Source organism: Humulus lupulus, chromosome 6, assembly GCF_963169125.1.
Source record: "Humulus lupulus chromosome 6, drHumLupu1.1, whole genome shotgun sequence".
NCBI classification, from domain to species: Eukaryota; Viridiplantae; Streptophyta; class Magnoliopsida; order Rosales; family Cannabaceae; genus Humulus; species Humulus lupulus.
Window position 1 is genome coordinate 8659164 of NC_084798.1, and position 14828 is coordinate 8673991.

The window sequence follows — 14828 nt, forward strand, 5'->3', positions numbered from 1 at the left end:
AACCTGGGTGAAGGCATTTCCGAAAGTGCACTTCAGGGGATTCAGCTTCATGTAAAACAGAGTCTCTTATCTCGTCTATCCTTCAATTAGGCTGGAGTTAACCGCTTAATAGGCAAAGGATTACTACCTGTTTGGGGCATGGATTTCTTCTCTGCCACTCTAGTAATACGAGGAATCAATGGCTCAAATTCAATATGATATTGAGAAACTTTTCCTGTTTGAGTGGTCTTAGATATTCTGCCAAATGATCATCATAAATGGACAGCCCAAACCTTTGCTGCAGAGCCTTAAAAAATGAATCCCAGTAAGTAATCGCACCACCCATCTCCATCCATTGAAACCATGTCGATGGACTACCCTCCAAGTGAAAGGCCACCACCGATAACCTCATCGCACAATCCACTTTGTGAAGGTCAAAAAACTTATTGATCTTGTAAACCTAATCTTCCACATTCGAGCCATCAAAGCGAGGAACCTTAACTCGGAGAGTTTTGAGAATTTAATTCAACTCATGACAATCAGGTTCCGCATCAGTTCGTCTTCCACCCGAACGGGAAGTCTCGCAAACCACACTACCGTTCCTTTGGATGTCCGATGCTGGTTGCTACGACATCTGAGTTATGTGTTCATCTGTCTTAGTAACATGTTGATCGAGTAGTGTTGAAAACTTCTCGAATTGTTTCTCCAGTTGAGCATCTGAATATTGTTTGAACCTTTGCTCCATAGATTGAAGCATTGCGGCAATTTCTTCATTCTTCATGTTGAGCACAAATCAATGAAAGCATCAGCGATGTTTGTAAAAGTACTCTTCGAGATAGTACCAATCTCCCAGAGCCTTTCAACTTCTCATTCAACATAATACCCATAAGTTCTAATACAAAAAGTACATATACTCAAACCAGAAATAACAAATTGCTCTAACAGAAAATACGATTCCCTTGACTACGTCCCTCAACGTCTCCTGAGCATAACGAACTCCTTGAGCCAGCTAGGTCTCACACGCAGGTGCCTCTTCTCCATTGTTGTGGTGTGTAGTCTCCTCTTCTCTACTGGTATCGTGAGGAAAAAATAGTTTTTTCTAAATTGGGGCTTGGGTTGAGTGGTCAATCCACTCTTGAACTTTGTTCTCGATGGCTTCTGAGTCCAACTTAATTGGGCCTGAGTCTTGTGTTGGGCCAATATTACTAACGTCAAACAACCAGTTTTTCTAGAAAGATCCCCACGAGTACTTAACTACAAACAAGGGAACCTTAGACTTTGCGAACCTCCGCTAACAAAGTCATGTTTAGGAGATGAGACTTTGTAATTAGGTCATCTAGGTTCGAATAGTGATGAAAGCATTGTTAAAGATAGCGTGACAAATGGTTTGACATGAAACATTTTCATATGGGAATTGGAGTTGGATTTTTTATAGTTTGTGGCAACATTTTGCTCATAACATCTTGGAGAATTTCCTATTTCAAGTTCTTAAATAGTATGGGAGATTGGCTTTATGTGACAACTTCGATAAAAAATGACCAAAATTGAAGAGAATATTTTCAAGTTAATTATAGAAGGTAATTAGCTTTGATAAGGTCATTTTTATATTAATATTTGATAAGTTTTTTCATGCTTATATGGTGTTATAATAACATTTTTTAGTAGTTTTAACTTAGTTTCGTGGCACTACAACATATTTTCTACATTGCATTTTATGATGATAAATTTGGCATTTTGATGGCAAGTGTAGTTTATAAATCATAGGTTGAAAAAAGACTCGCTGGGATGAGGTTAAAATGAAGTTTTAGGAGCATTCCAGGCTTTCGAGATTGAAATATTGAAGTGGCAGCAACGTACAAGCTATCTAAGGTCAAGAATTGAAGAAATTAAAGATAGGCCGCGACTCATAAAATTCAGGCCGCGACACTTTAATTGGAATTGACATTTCAGATTTTTCTGTTCCAAACAGGCCGCTGCTCAAATTTTTCAAGCCGCTACCTAGTGCGTTGGGCCAATGCCCAGTTTTTTCAGGCCACTGCCTGTATCACCAATTTCTGCACATATTTTGTTTTAGGCCGTGGCACGCGCAACCTGTGACATCGTTTTCAGATTTTTAATTACTTTTTAATTAGAATTTAATTGAGACTATAAAAGATTATTAGGGTTAATTTTATATTAAAGTTTTGATTACGGTTTTTAGAGAGAGAAAGACTGAGAAAGGGCTGGAGAGAAAACTACAACACTACAACACTATTGTTCATCAGTCTAGTTTCTTTTCTTCCCTTAATCTCTTTAATCTTAATTGTAAATATGTTTGTGATTATGATTACTACTATGGAGTAAGTTCTTTTTAGGTCAAGGGTTAATTCAAAACCCAAGACATGAATTCTTGATAGTTGATAATGAGTATTATTCTTTAATTTCTCTCAATATTAAATTGTTTCTATTTTTCCAATTGAGTGTTATGAATTTTGTGATTTCTTGTTAGGTGGCCAACTAATTAAGGTTTTACATGATTCAATTGTCATCTTAGAATTACTACTCACCTAATAGTTTAGGATTCTAAGTGTAAGTGATAAATTGCAATTGATAGTGATGTCAAAAGAATTGTTGATTGTGATGGAAAATAGAACCTAGGTTAAATGAATTATATGCTTCATTAATTTATTGCCTAGATTAACTTGTCTCCATAGGACTTAATGCTTTATCTAAGTTAAATAGATTGTATGCTTCATAGATTTATTGCTTAGCTAAAAGAGTTAATTATTGAGCACTTCACATTGATTACTTGTAATAGGAAGACTGGGATAATTGTCTGCTTCAGCATTATCTGCAGAGTTAATAGTTTAATTGAGAAATTGGAATGATATTTATTATTAGTGATTGGGAATGATTGTTGAGGGTGGAGATTAACCTTTAACTGTTTCTTAATATCGTAATATCAATCTTTATGTGCTTTCTAGTTTATTTTATTTAATTTTGAGTTCAAAATCTAAATCCCCTTTTAATTTTTAGTGTTAATTATTGAATAATAAAGTGAACGATAGTCCTAGTGGGTTCGACATGTGCTTGCTATTATACTAAAATAATTGGAAGTATTGAAAGAAAAATAATTGTTAAATTTGTTGTGATATACGACACGCATCAAATTCTTGGCGCCGTTGCCGAGGACTATTGTTATTCTCTTTATTATTCAAATTTATTTGTTTGCAACTAATTAGTTTTTACTGTGGAATTGTTAGGTGTATATGTTTGGTGAGGACGATACACAAGATCGACTACAAAAGATTAAAGATTATCTTGCGGCATTGTCCGCGTCACACTTCTCCAGAACTATCACTGATAATCCACTCTTTCAGCGTCATTATCAACGTGCAAAGTCTGTTAAAGAGCCATTATCATCTGACAATGAATCTGATTCTGATGATTCAGTTCGATCCTATAGAACAATGGCCCAGCAAAGGACGTTGAAAGAGTTGGCAACGCCAATTCTTGACCAACAACTGCTTTGCATCCAGTATCCACCTTTGGAATGTTAACTTAAGTTGAAGTCGGGCCTCATCCACTTATTGCCTTCTTTCCACAGGATGCCCGGTGAGGACCCGAATAAACATTTGAAGGAGTTTCATATTGTTTGTTCTAATAAAATCTGCTGTTGTGACTGAAGAACAAATTAAGCTGCGAGCTTTTCCTTTCTCCCTGAAGGATGCAGCTAAAGAGTGGTTGTACTATCTTCCACCTAGTACTGTTGAAACATGGAATGATATGAAGACTATGTTCCTGGAATGATATTTTCCAGCCTCTAAAGTTGGAAGCATAAGGAAAGAGATCTGTGGTATAAGACAATATACAGGGGAGTCTTTGTATGAATATTGGGAGAGATTTAAGCGGTTGTGTGCTAGTTGCCCTCATCATCAGATAAGTGAACAACTCATCATCCAGTACTTTTTTGAAGGATTACAATCACTGGATAGGAGTATGATTGATGCAGCCAATGGGGGTGCACTAGTTGATAAGATTCCTGCTGTTGCTAGGAGCTTGATTTCTAATATGGCTGCTAACTCACAACAGTTTGGCATTCGCCAAGATCCGTCCCCAGCACCCAAACCAGCTAATGAAGTGAGCACCTCTAATGCTAATCAGCTTGGTCAACAATTGGCTAAATTAACTGCAGTGGTACAACAACTTGCTTTAGGCCAACAGGTGCGGCCATGTGGAATATGTCAGGTTGTGGGGCATGCTACTGATACTTGCCCTACTCTATTTGAGGAAGAGACTGAGGGTGTTAATGCTATAGGAAATTTTCCAGGTCAATTACACCAGATGTACTATGAACCATTTTCACAAACTTATAATCATGGCTGGCGTGATCATCCAAATCTTCGTTATGGGAATCAACAACAAGTTGTTCCATAGTCTACACCTGCGAGACCACCTGGTTTCACTTTTCAACAGCAGTCTCAACAGAATTTTATACCTAGACCATCACAACCACCGCAAGTTGCGCCACCACCAAGTGTCAAACCCTACACTGAAGATTTAATCAATGCAATTGCTACCAATATGCTTCATTTTCATAAAACTACCCAAGCATCCATCAAAAGTTTGGAGAATCAGGTGGGACAATTAGCAACATCATATAATAGGTTGGAAGCTCATCTTTCTAATAAATTGCCTTCACAACCTGAGAGGAATCCCAAGGAGAATGTAAGTGCGCTAACACTACAAAGTGGTAGACAATATGAACCATCCACACAACCTTCATTGCCAGCTCCAATGCAAAAGGAAGTAATAGACAACTCCATCCATGATGAACCATCAATGCAGAAAAAGTCACATAAATTGACTATGCCAACCTATGTTCCTCGTCCGCCTTTTCCAAGCAGATTAAAAAAGTTTAAGAAAGAGGAAGCTGGCAAGGAAATTCTTGGGAGTTTTCGCAAAGTTAAGGTAAACATTCCATTACTTGATGCTATTAAACAAGTGTCACGTTATGCTAAATTTTTGAAGGAGTTGTGCATGAATAAGAAGAAATTGAAGGGTGGTGAAAATATAAGTGTGGGGGAGAACGTCTCTCCTGTTCTCCAAAAGAAGCTACCACCAAAATACAAGGATCCTGGAACTTTTACAATTCCTTATATGATTGGGAATAAAAGGATTGAGTAGTGTATGATAGATTTGGGAGCATCAATTAATGTCATGTCATATTCATCATATGCTTCTTTAAATCTTGGACCACTAAAGAAGACAGGAGTTATTGTTCAACTGGCCGATCACACTAATGCTTATCCTTTAGGAATAGTTGTAGATGTGCTGGTAAAGGTTGATGGACTTGTCTTTCCAGCAGATTTCTATATACTTGAAATGGGGGATGCATTAATACCCAATCCGACACCAGTTTTATTTGGGAGGCCATTCTTGATGACAACAAATACAAAGCTGGATGTTAGAGCAATAACGCTGATAATGGAATTTGATGGTGAAGTTATCAAATTCAATGAGTCTGATTCTCCTGGTAAGATCAAAGGGAAAGAGACTTCATTGGAATACCCAACATAAAAATCTTGAGAGCAGCATTCAGTCGAGCTAACGACATAAACAAAGCGTACTTGAGGGAGTTTTCTTTTCCTTATCTTTCGTTTTATTTTTCATTGAGGACAATGTATTATTTAAGTGTGGGGGAAGGGAATAATTTCATTTTGTTTGTTGTTGGGTTTATTTTTTCTGTTTTCATTTTTTAGTCTATTTTTTTAATTTGTTTGTGTGTTTTCTTTAGTCGGTCTTGTTGAAAGCATTGGTCGATGATGAAACTTTGAATTGTGCTTATAGTGATGTTAGACAATGAGGAATTTTGTATGACTTGTGTACTTGACTCCTATGTGAATTGTTATTTTGATTTATGTTACTTTTCACTCTATGCACGATTGAATTCACCACTTAAATGTATTGGAAAAAAGATTTATGCTTGTTGAAAAAAAAAATTATTTGAATTCCCAACCACTCTAGAAATCATTGATCAATTGTGTGAGGTGAAATCATAAGTACACGTGATTAGGAAGATGATTAAGGCAGTTATTTGGATCGTTTGAGCCGTTCAAGCCAACCTATTATATGATAATCCCTAGTTTCCCATGATTGAGCCATGACGACTGTTTCTTTTCTTCTATGAACCGAAATTTTTGACCCTATACCTCTTTGAAAAAAAATATTTCTTTTTGTAACCCATTGCACCATGGTCATGTATATGATTTTTGGTTTTGTGGGATGATTTGGAAAAAAAAAATGGAAATACTTGTGGGTTATTTGTTTGGTTGTAATTTGTGTATGATCTATATTTCTCTACTTGAAATATTATTAAAAAAACAAAAGAAAAAAATTGATGATGATTTGCAATGAAAAAAAATGCATACATGCAAATTTTGCAAAAGTATAAGTGTGGGGGAAATAGTGAGATCATTATGGAAAGAAAAGTAAGAAAAAAATAGGTATTTCTTGAATTGTCTGGGAAAATTTGGGGAAAGTTCAAATAACTTTTTTTTTTTACTTTTTCTTTTACAACATTGATTAAAACTATTTTAGAATGAACATTTAAAATAAATACTACAACAAAGAAAAAAAATTTAATTGAAGAGGTAGAGGAAAAACTTAAATAAATAAATAAAAATTTAATTTAAGAGGAGAAGGACAAAGAGGAAAAAATATTGTTTTAGGATTTATTTTTTAATTTATATATTAATTTTATATTGTAAAAGAAAAGAAAAAGTAATAAAAAAGTTATTTGCTATTAATTTGATTTTGAATTTTATTTAATTAATTTGAAACTTTTAGTATTGTTTATTTTCTTAATCTTTTAAAATGATTTTGTTTTCTAATTTTTAAGGATTTAATTATCATTTTTAAAAAGAAAAAAATTAAATTAGTCTTAATAAAAAGGGCACAATTTGGTAGTGGTCAAAGTTTAGGGGGCAAAATTTCTAATTATTCTACACATGGCACTCCCACATCAAGAGACAAAATGCTACATCATCAATCTGTTAGCCACCTAGGACGAAATCTAATAGAAATCTCATATTTCAGTAACGTGCATAGTTTGAGGGGAATTTTTAACATCGCGAATCATTCGGAGGGCACGATCATACAATGGTCATAGTTCGGAGGGTAAAAATGCTATTTATTCATTAATTTATTAATATTATTATATAATTATTTACATAAAATAATAATAAACACATTTTATTAATTAAGTTTAGAAAAAAAAATTATTCTAGGGACTTTCACCTTCCACACTCCATAAATATAAAAAAATTCATGACCCTAAATGTGCGACATGAAAAGTCTTCTAAAACTATTCAATAAGAAATTTCATAGTCTATAGGTGATATAGCATGCACTGTTGATCACTTTATATAAAATACTATAAACGAAACAACACGACTATTTCATTTCATTTAAAATATCCCTAAAGTTGAGTGTACATGCATATCAATTCATAAATTTGATTCACTACTACAAAACTGAGCGTTCTCTGCGATTTTTTTTTCTTAATACACTTTGTTTTTTGGAGTGATGGGAACCGCGGTGTAATCAATTGCAGAGAAAAATTTACAAAAAAACTGGAGTGAAAAGTATAAAAACCGCATAGAAAGAATACTTTTCACTACGGTTTTGTTAAAAAAACCACAGTGATTTTTTTCTATATAATTATTTTTGTTTTCTTTTCATATATATATATATTTGTAGCTATTAAGTAAAAAAAATAAGAATACGCATTGGAATAGGTCATTTAAAAAGTTTATTAATACCTGTCATCAGGATCATACATATATAGATATATTAAATTACACATAAAATAGATAAGAGATTACGAGCCTATCAAATGTCCTTGAATTTTTTTCGTAAAAATCAATGATCTTCCTATCCTTATGAAAGATCACACCTTAGTCTTCCAAGTTAATCCTCTAATACACAAGGACGTGTGTGAGCACGTAGGATTCAAATGTTGATTTAGACTTTCTAGATGTACTCAACACATGAGAACTAGAGAGAATTGAAAAAATAGAGGTTATATAAGTAGGTAAAGGCTTATTAGAGGATTGGTTAAGGCATCTGCAATGAGTAGGTAAAGGCTTGGTCAAGGCATCTGCAATCTGTTGAATGGAAGGTGTGTAACGAATAATGAGACGTTTGGCAGCAACTTTTTCACGGACAAAATGAAAGTCCAATTCAACATGCTTAGTTCTAGAGTGCAAAACAGGATTGGAACTCAGATAAGTAGCACCAATATTGTTGCAGAGTAGTACAGAAGGCGAAGACAATGGGTACTGCAAGTCAGAAAAGAGAGCCTGCAACCACAATAGTTCAGCAGTGCCATTGGCAAGACTTCGATATTCTGATTCTGTGCTGGACCTAGAGACAGCCCGTTGCTTACTAGAAGACCAGGAAACCAAATTCAGTCCATGAAAAATACAAAAGGCACTTGTGATGCGCTTATCATCCGGGCAGGAGGCCCAATCAGCATCTGTATAACATAGCACACTAGAATCTGCCGAGGATTGATAGTGAAGGCCATAATCAATAGTGCCCGACAAATAACGTAGGATTCGCTTGACTGCAAGCCAGTGGACATCAGTGGGCGAATGCATAAATTGGCAGGCCTTATTGACCGAGAAGGCAATATCAGGATGCGTCAAAGTGCAGTACTGCAAGGCACCAACAATGGACCGATATTGAGAGCCATCAACAAGAGGCACACCTGAAGAAATGGATAAACTCTGAGAGGAAGACATAGGAGTGGCCACCTGTTTAGAATCCAACATTTGAGCACGGGCAAGAAGGTCCATGATGTACTTGGACTGACTAAGATGAAGACCAGTAAGAGTGCGCTGAACCTCAACACCCAAGAAATAGTGCAGATCACCAAGATCTTTAATAGCAAACTCACGACCCAAAGTGGTAAGCAAGGCTGAGATATGAGAGGCATTTGGGCCAGCAACGATAATATCATCAACATAAATAAGTACAACTATATAACAGCCAGGTTTGGAAAGAACAAACATAGAAGAGTCAGAGTGAGAACTAAGAAAACCTTTGGCCAACAAAGAAGAACTCAGTTTAGTATACCAGGCATGAGGTGACTGCTTCAATCCATAGATAGATTTGTCCAATTTACAAACAAAATCAGGGTGTGTAGAGTCAATGAAACCCGGTGGCTGAGACATAAAAACAGCTTCGGTCAACTCACCATGAAGAAAGGCATTTTGCACATCTAATTGGCGAAGACACCAACTATGTTGTACAGCCAAAGAAAGAATGATGCAGATTGTAGTAGGCTTTACAACCGGGCTAAAGGTTTCAAAATAATCGAGGCCCTCCGTTTGACTATATCCCTTGGCAACCAAACGAGCCTTGTATCGATCAACCTCACCATTTGGCTTAAGTTTCAACTTATATACCCACTTGCAACCAATAACATGAGAGGCTTCACTGGTAGGAACCAAATGCCAAGTCTGATTTTTATGTAAAGCAGCAATTTCCGCTCTCATAGCATGTAACCACACCTCAGATTTAGCAGCCTCACGATAGGAAGTGGGTTCAAGAGGAGAGGCAGCATATACACTCAGTATCAAGCGAGGTTTATGAATGCCAACTTTAGCTCTTGTCACCATAGGATGCAAATTGGAGGGGAAGGGAGCTGGAGGTGGCGGAGCAGCCAAGGACTCACTTGGCGGAGTCGAAATAGGGAGACAAGAAGGGGTGGGAGGGATGGAAGGAGATGAGGAAGAAGAGGCAGGAAGAGATGAAGTGGTAGAAGGAGGGGACGAAGAAACAGAAGGAAAAGGAGCAAGAGGAAGAGGGATAGGGGGCACGAATGAAGGTATAGAAAAGGAGGGAATAGAGGAAGATGAAGGAGAAGAAGGGAAAGCGGACCGAAAAGGGAAAGAGTACTCATTGAAAATCACATGACGGGAAACATAGACACGACCAATATCACGATGGAGGCACAAATAGCCTTTGTGCTGAGAACTATAGCCGATGAAGACACATTCCAAGCTACGAAATTGAAGCTTGTTTTGATTATAGGGGAGTAAGAAGGGAAAGGAAGCACACCCAAAAACATGCAGCTGGGAATATGAAGGATGCTTACCATACAAGGTAAAATAAGGGGAAGAAAAGGACAACACAGAATTGGGCAGTCTATTTATCAGATAAACAGCAGTGTGAAAAGCATAGTTCCAAAAAGTAAGAGGGAGAGAAGAGTGAGCAATCATGGCAAGCCCGAGTTCAACAACATGGCCATGTTTACGCTCGACACGTCCATTCTGAGCGGAAGTGTAACGCCCCAACTCCTGGGACCGTTACGGTGTGCCTTGTAAACAGTGCTAAACTCGCTAATCGAGTCATTTGGCCAAAAACGTGTATCTAAGTATGTTTAGCGGTTTAGGGATTAAGCATTTTGGTTAAGATGTAACGTTTCACTAGAACGTTTAGTATATACATTGGGATCCCGAAAATATAATTTCAAAGTCTATTACAGAAAATATTTACAACAGGCCGTTCTAAGCGGCAAAACATGGTTCAACCCTAGTTCCACTTTAAACCTCGGTCGTGGTGGAAGAACAGCTGCATATGTACACATCATCACCTAAGCTCTTCAACTCAGAGATGGTCCAACTTCCTCTTGCCTTTACCTGCACCACGTAGCACCCGTGAGCCGAATACCAGCAAGAAAACACAATAAAACATGATATAATATCAACAATAACCATAATAGCCATCCAGGATTTTCAGTCCAAAATAGATAGGTGACTGTAGAAAAAGTCACAAAAGTGGATACAGCTCCTTCTTGCCATGTGACGATAGGGCCACTAGGGCTTAACTGATATGAGAACCTTTCATAAGTTGGAACAGGATAGGTGTATGGTGAATGGTCACCAACATAACCTTCCTCCCGACTCTAGAGTCGTGCTATGGACAGCGTCCCCTAGCCATGTGACGATAGGGTCACCAGGGCCATGATCATCTGGTCTTAGACCAGGCAAGCGCTTATAAGTTCTTCGACCTTAGGGTCGGTCCCTGACTAGTCAGTGCCATTCACAAGTAAGTCATGCCACCAATCATATAACACATGTTCATTGCTCATAAAAAAAGGTGTTCAGCATGCTTACTTAACAGATACTAGTACAATTAGGACCACGCACAACCACAGAGGCTCAAGCTCTGAATGATATTATACACAGTATACAAAGCATGTCCTAATCACAGGTTTCTCATGCATCATATGCAATATATCCAACAATCCAACATGCACCAATAACATCCATGCATGTCACGCTTAATAGTCAACCAACATGCATCAAGAATAGCCATGCATGTCATACCCAATAATCAACCAACATGCATCAATAATAGCCATGCATGTCATACTCAATAATCAACCAACATGCATCAAGAATATCCATGCATGTCATACTTAATAATCAACCGACATGCATCAAGAATAACCATGCATGTCATACATATACACAGGGTGCAGTTTTCTTACCTCAGATTCGAGCTAGAATGATTTAAAGAACGATCCTTGAGAGCGATCAACTTTTAGTCCTTTAGCGGTCACCTAGTCATAACCAAATATAAGGTATCATCAATAAAAATGATCAACATAAGTTCCCGAACCAATATCTAGCCTCCGAGACATCAATCCGCACTTAACCAAGTAGTAAGATCAACCCCGAGGCCTATGGTAAGCATCCCTAAGCTAAAAACACAATTTTAGCCAAAAATGCCCTGATGGGCCGCGGCTCACCACAGCCATGCCGCGGCTGTAATGCCCCGGATTCCCTAATGTGGTTTAACGGCTGGATTAGTAGGCCAGGAGGGCCATAATTGCTTAATTATGCTGTTAAACGTGTTTATGTACATTTATGAGAATTATATTATAATATAATGTTAATTGTATGCATGTCAGTGATATATGTTGAGACCACATTATGATGTGGGTTTGTTCGAGCTGTTCGACATGAGACGATCGTAGGTTATTGATTAGTGGTTTAATCACAGCGGGTTTAAGTGTCGGGACTTGGTTTAAGTCTCGGGTGATTTTGATGATTAGAGCGTTACCGGGAGATAAAGGGTAGCGGGATGTGAATTATTGGTGTTTGAGATTATTGAGAATAACGGGAATTGGAGAGCGTTAATTATGATTAACGAGTTAGGAAGAAAGTACCAAAAATGCCCTTGGGAGTCTTTGGAAACCATTAATTGACCTAGGGGTAAAATGGTCATTTCACCCCTAGGATAGATATAACCTTATTTAGCTGAAAAGGTGATGGAAAAACAGAGTGTCTTTGAGAGTTCTCCCGTACCTTCTTTTTCTCTCTGTTCTTTGTGGTTTCTGAACCAATTTTGAGGATTCAAGCTTAGGAAGCAAGCCTTGGGAGTTTAGGAGTGTGTTCCATCATTGAAGAGCTTCATAAGCCAAGCTTTGGGTAAGTTTCTAACCATAGTTTCTCTGGTTTGCTCTGTTTTAGTTTTGTTTTGCAGCTGAAATGTTTAGGGTGAATTCATGGGTTTTGTTGGGAGTTTTGGCTAGGGTTCCCATGCTTGTGATGTTTGGGATGTGTTGGGATGGTTTTTGGGTTCATTTGGCATCAAGAATAGGCTTTGGAAGCTTGGGAATCGAGTTAGAATCGAAGGAGATGAAGAAGGTCGGTTCAGGGGTGTTCTGGGCTGGAGGTAGCGCTACAGCGCCCACCCTAGGGCGCTATAGCGCTCCTCAGGAGGGTTTCTGGCACTTGGGCGGTTCTGTGTATAGCGCTGTAGCGCTAGGGGTTGAGCGCTGTAGCGCTACCCTGTTCCTTCCAAACCCCGTTTTGAGTGTTTTTAAGGGTTTTTGACTTGGGGTTTCAATCCTTAAGGCCCGGGATCGATTCTACTCACCGTGTAGGCATGTTTCGAGGTCCCGAGGGTGGTGCTTAGGTTAAGACCCTATTATTGTGGATTCTCATTAATGGAGGTTATAATTGGTTGTGATTAGGTAACCGCTAAGGAACTAAAAGACCGATCGTTCTCAGGGGTCGTCTTTATCATACTTCTCGCTCCAACTTGAGGTAAGAAAACAGTGTATGAATACAGTTGCACCCTGTACAGGTATATGACATGCATGGTTGATATTGAAGCATGTTGGTTGATATACGTGAACGTGGATTGCATATTAAATGCTAATGAATGATGATCACCTGTTTAAGACACTGACTAGTCAGGGACCGACTCTAAAGTCGATGATCACGCATTGAATGGCTCTATGGCATTAATGCGGGACCGGCCCTAAGGTCGATGAACTTATAAGCGCTTGCCTGGTCTACGACCAGATGACTATAGCCAAGGTATATGACCCCGGTGACCGTTAGTCACGTGGCTAAGGGACGTTGTCCATAGTTTCGACTCTAGAGTCGTGAGGAAGGTTATGTTGGTGACCAATCACCATGCACCTGTCCTGAACAAACTTATAAATGAAACACTTACTGATTAAGCCCTGGTGACCCTATCGTCACATGGCTAGAGGGAGCGATTCTCATTACTGTGACTTTTGGCTATTGTCACCTATTTGTTGGACTGATAGTCCTGGATGATTATTATGATTGTTGTAGATATTATACCATATCTTATTGTGTTTTCTTGCTGGGCCTTGGCTCATGGGTGCTATGTGGTGCAGGTAAAGGAAAGGAAAAGCTTGGCCAGCCTTGAGTGGAGAGCTTGGGCGATGTAATGTACATACAGGGCCGCTTGACTGCCACGGTCAAGGAGTTCTCAGAGGGACTAGGGGTTTACCCTATTTTTGCCGCTTAGGCCGGCTGGGATTGTATATATGAAACTGTAGCGACTCTTTTGTAATACGAACTACTTGTAAACATTTTAAAAGGCTCATGAGCAGTTTATTTACTTAATGAAAAGTACCCTTTCCTTTTACTGGTTTTCCACCTTAACCTGATAATAACACTTAGATCACGTTTTTGGCCAAAGGACTCGGGTAGCGAGTCAAATTTCCGGTTCACCGTTCTCCGTAACTGTTCTGGGGTAGCCAGGGCGTTACAGCAGCTCATCTCCCTGACAGAGGCATATTTGCCTCAGAAGCCACCTTAGGCCGCGGCACACCAAAGCCAGGTCGCGGCTCATTACCCAGATCAGCCAAAAATCAGCAACGCACCAGCTCGACCTCCCCTGCATATTCCCTTAGAACCAAGCCTTCAAACTAGTTCCAAACCTTCTCCAAATACTCAATTCAACCTCTAAACAACATCTATATCAAACCCTCATCAAAACCCAAACCAAACATCAACCTAACTCCCATTAATTCCAATTATCCACCAAGAATTCACAAGCTGAAATCCTAAACTAAAACAGAGTATAAACCAGAAACTTATGGCTGAACTTACCTCAAATCCGAGTTTGAACCTCCTTCAATGACTGAGCCAAGTTCCTAAGCTTCCACCTCTGATTTCCCAGCTTAACTCCTCAATTTGGACTCTCAAAATCCAAAGGAAAAGTGAAGGGAAAAACTTGTACGGGAGAGAAAGAATAAGAGATGAGGATGGCTCTGTTTTTATTCTGTTTCCACAGCCTTCTAAAACTCCCTTAGGCTGATATAAATCCTTAAGGTCAAAAGACCATAATGTCCTTAAGCCAAATAAATCCCTCTAAAGGCTTCCGAGGGTAAAACCGTCCTTTCCCGCCTATCTCGTTAATTATAATTAACGCTCTCCAATTCCCGCTATTCTCAATATTCCCAAATACCAATAAATCATATCTCATTACCCTTTAATTCCCGGTAATGCTCTAATCATTAAATTCAC

The 14828-nt window shown here is 38.4% G+C and overlaps 1 non-coding gene across 1 annotated transcript; it reads right to left on the reverse strand.

Moving 5' to 3' along the window:
• Positions 1-3792: 3792 nt before the first annotated feature.
• Positions 3793-3899, reverse strand: LOC133787447 (small nucleolar RNA R71). Its single transcript, XR_009872469.1, has one exon. It is a non-coding gene; the product is annotated as a small nucleolar RNA R71 (small nucleolar RNA).
• Between the last annotated feature and the right edge of the window lie 10929 nt (positions 3900-14828).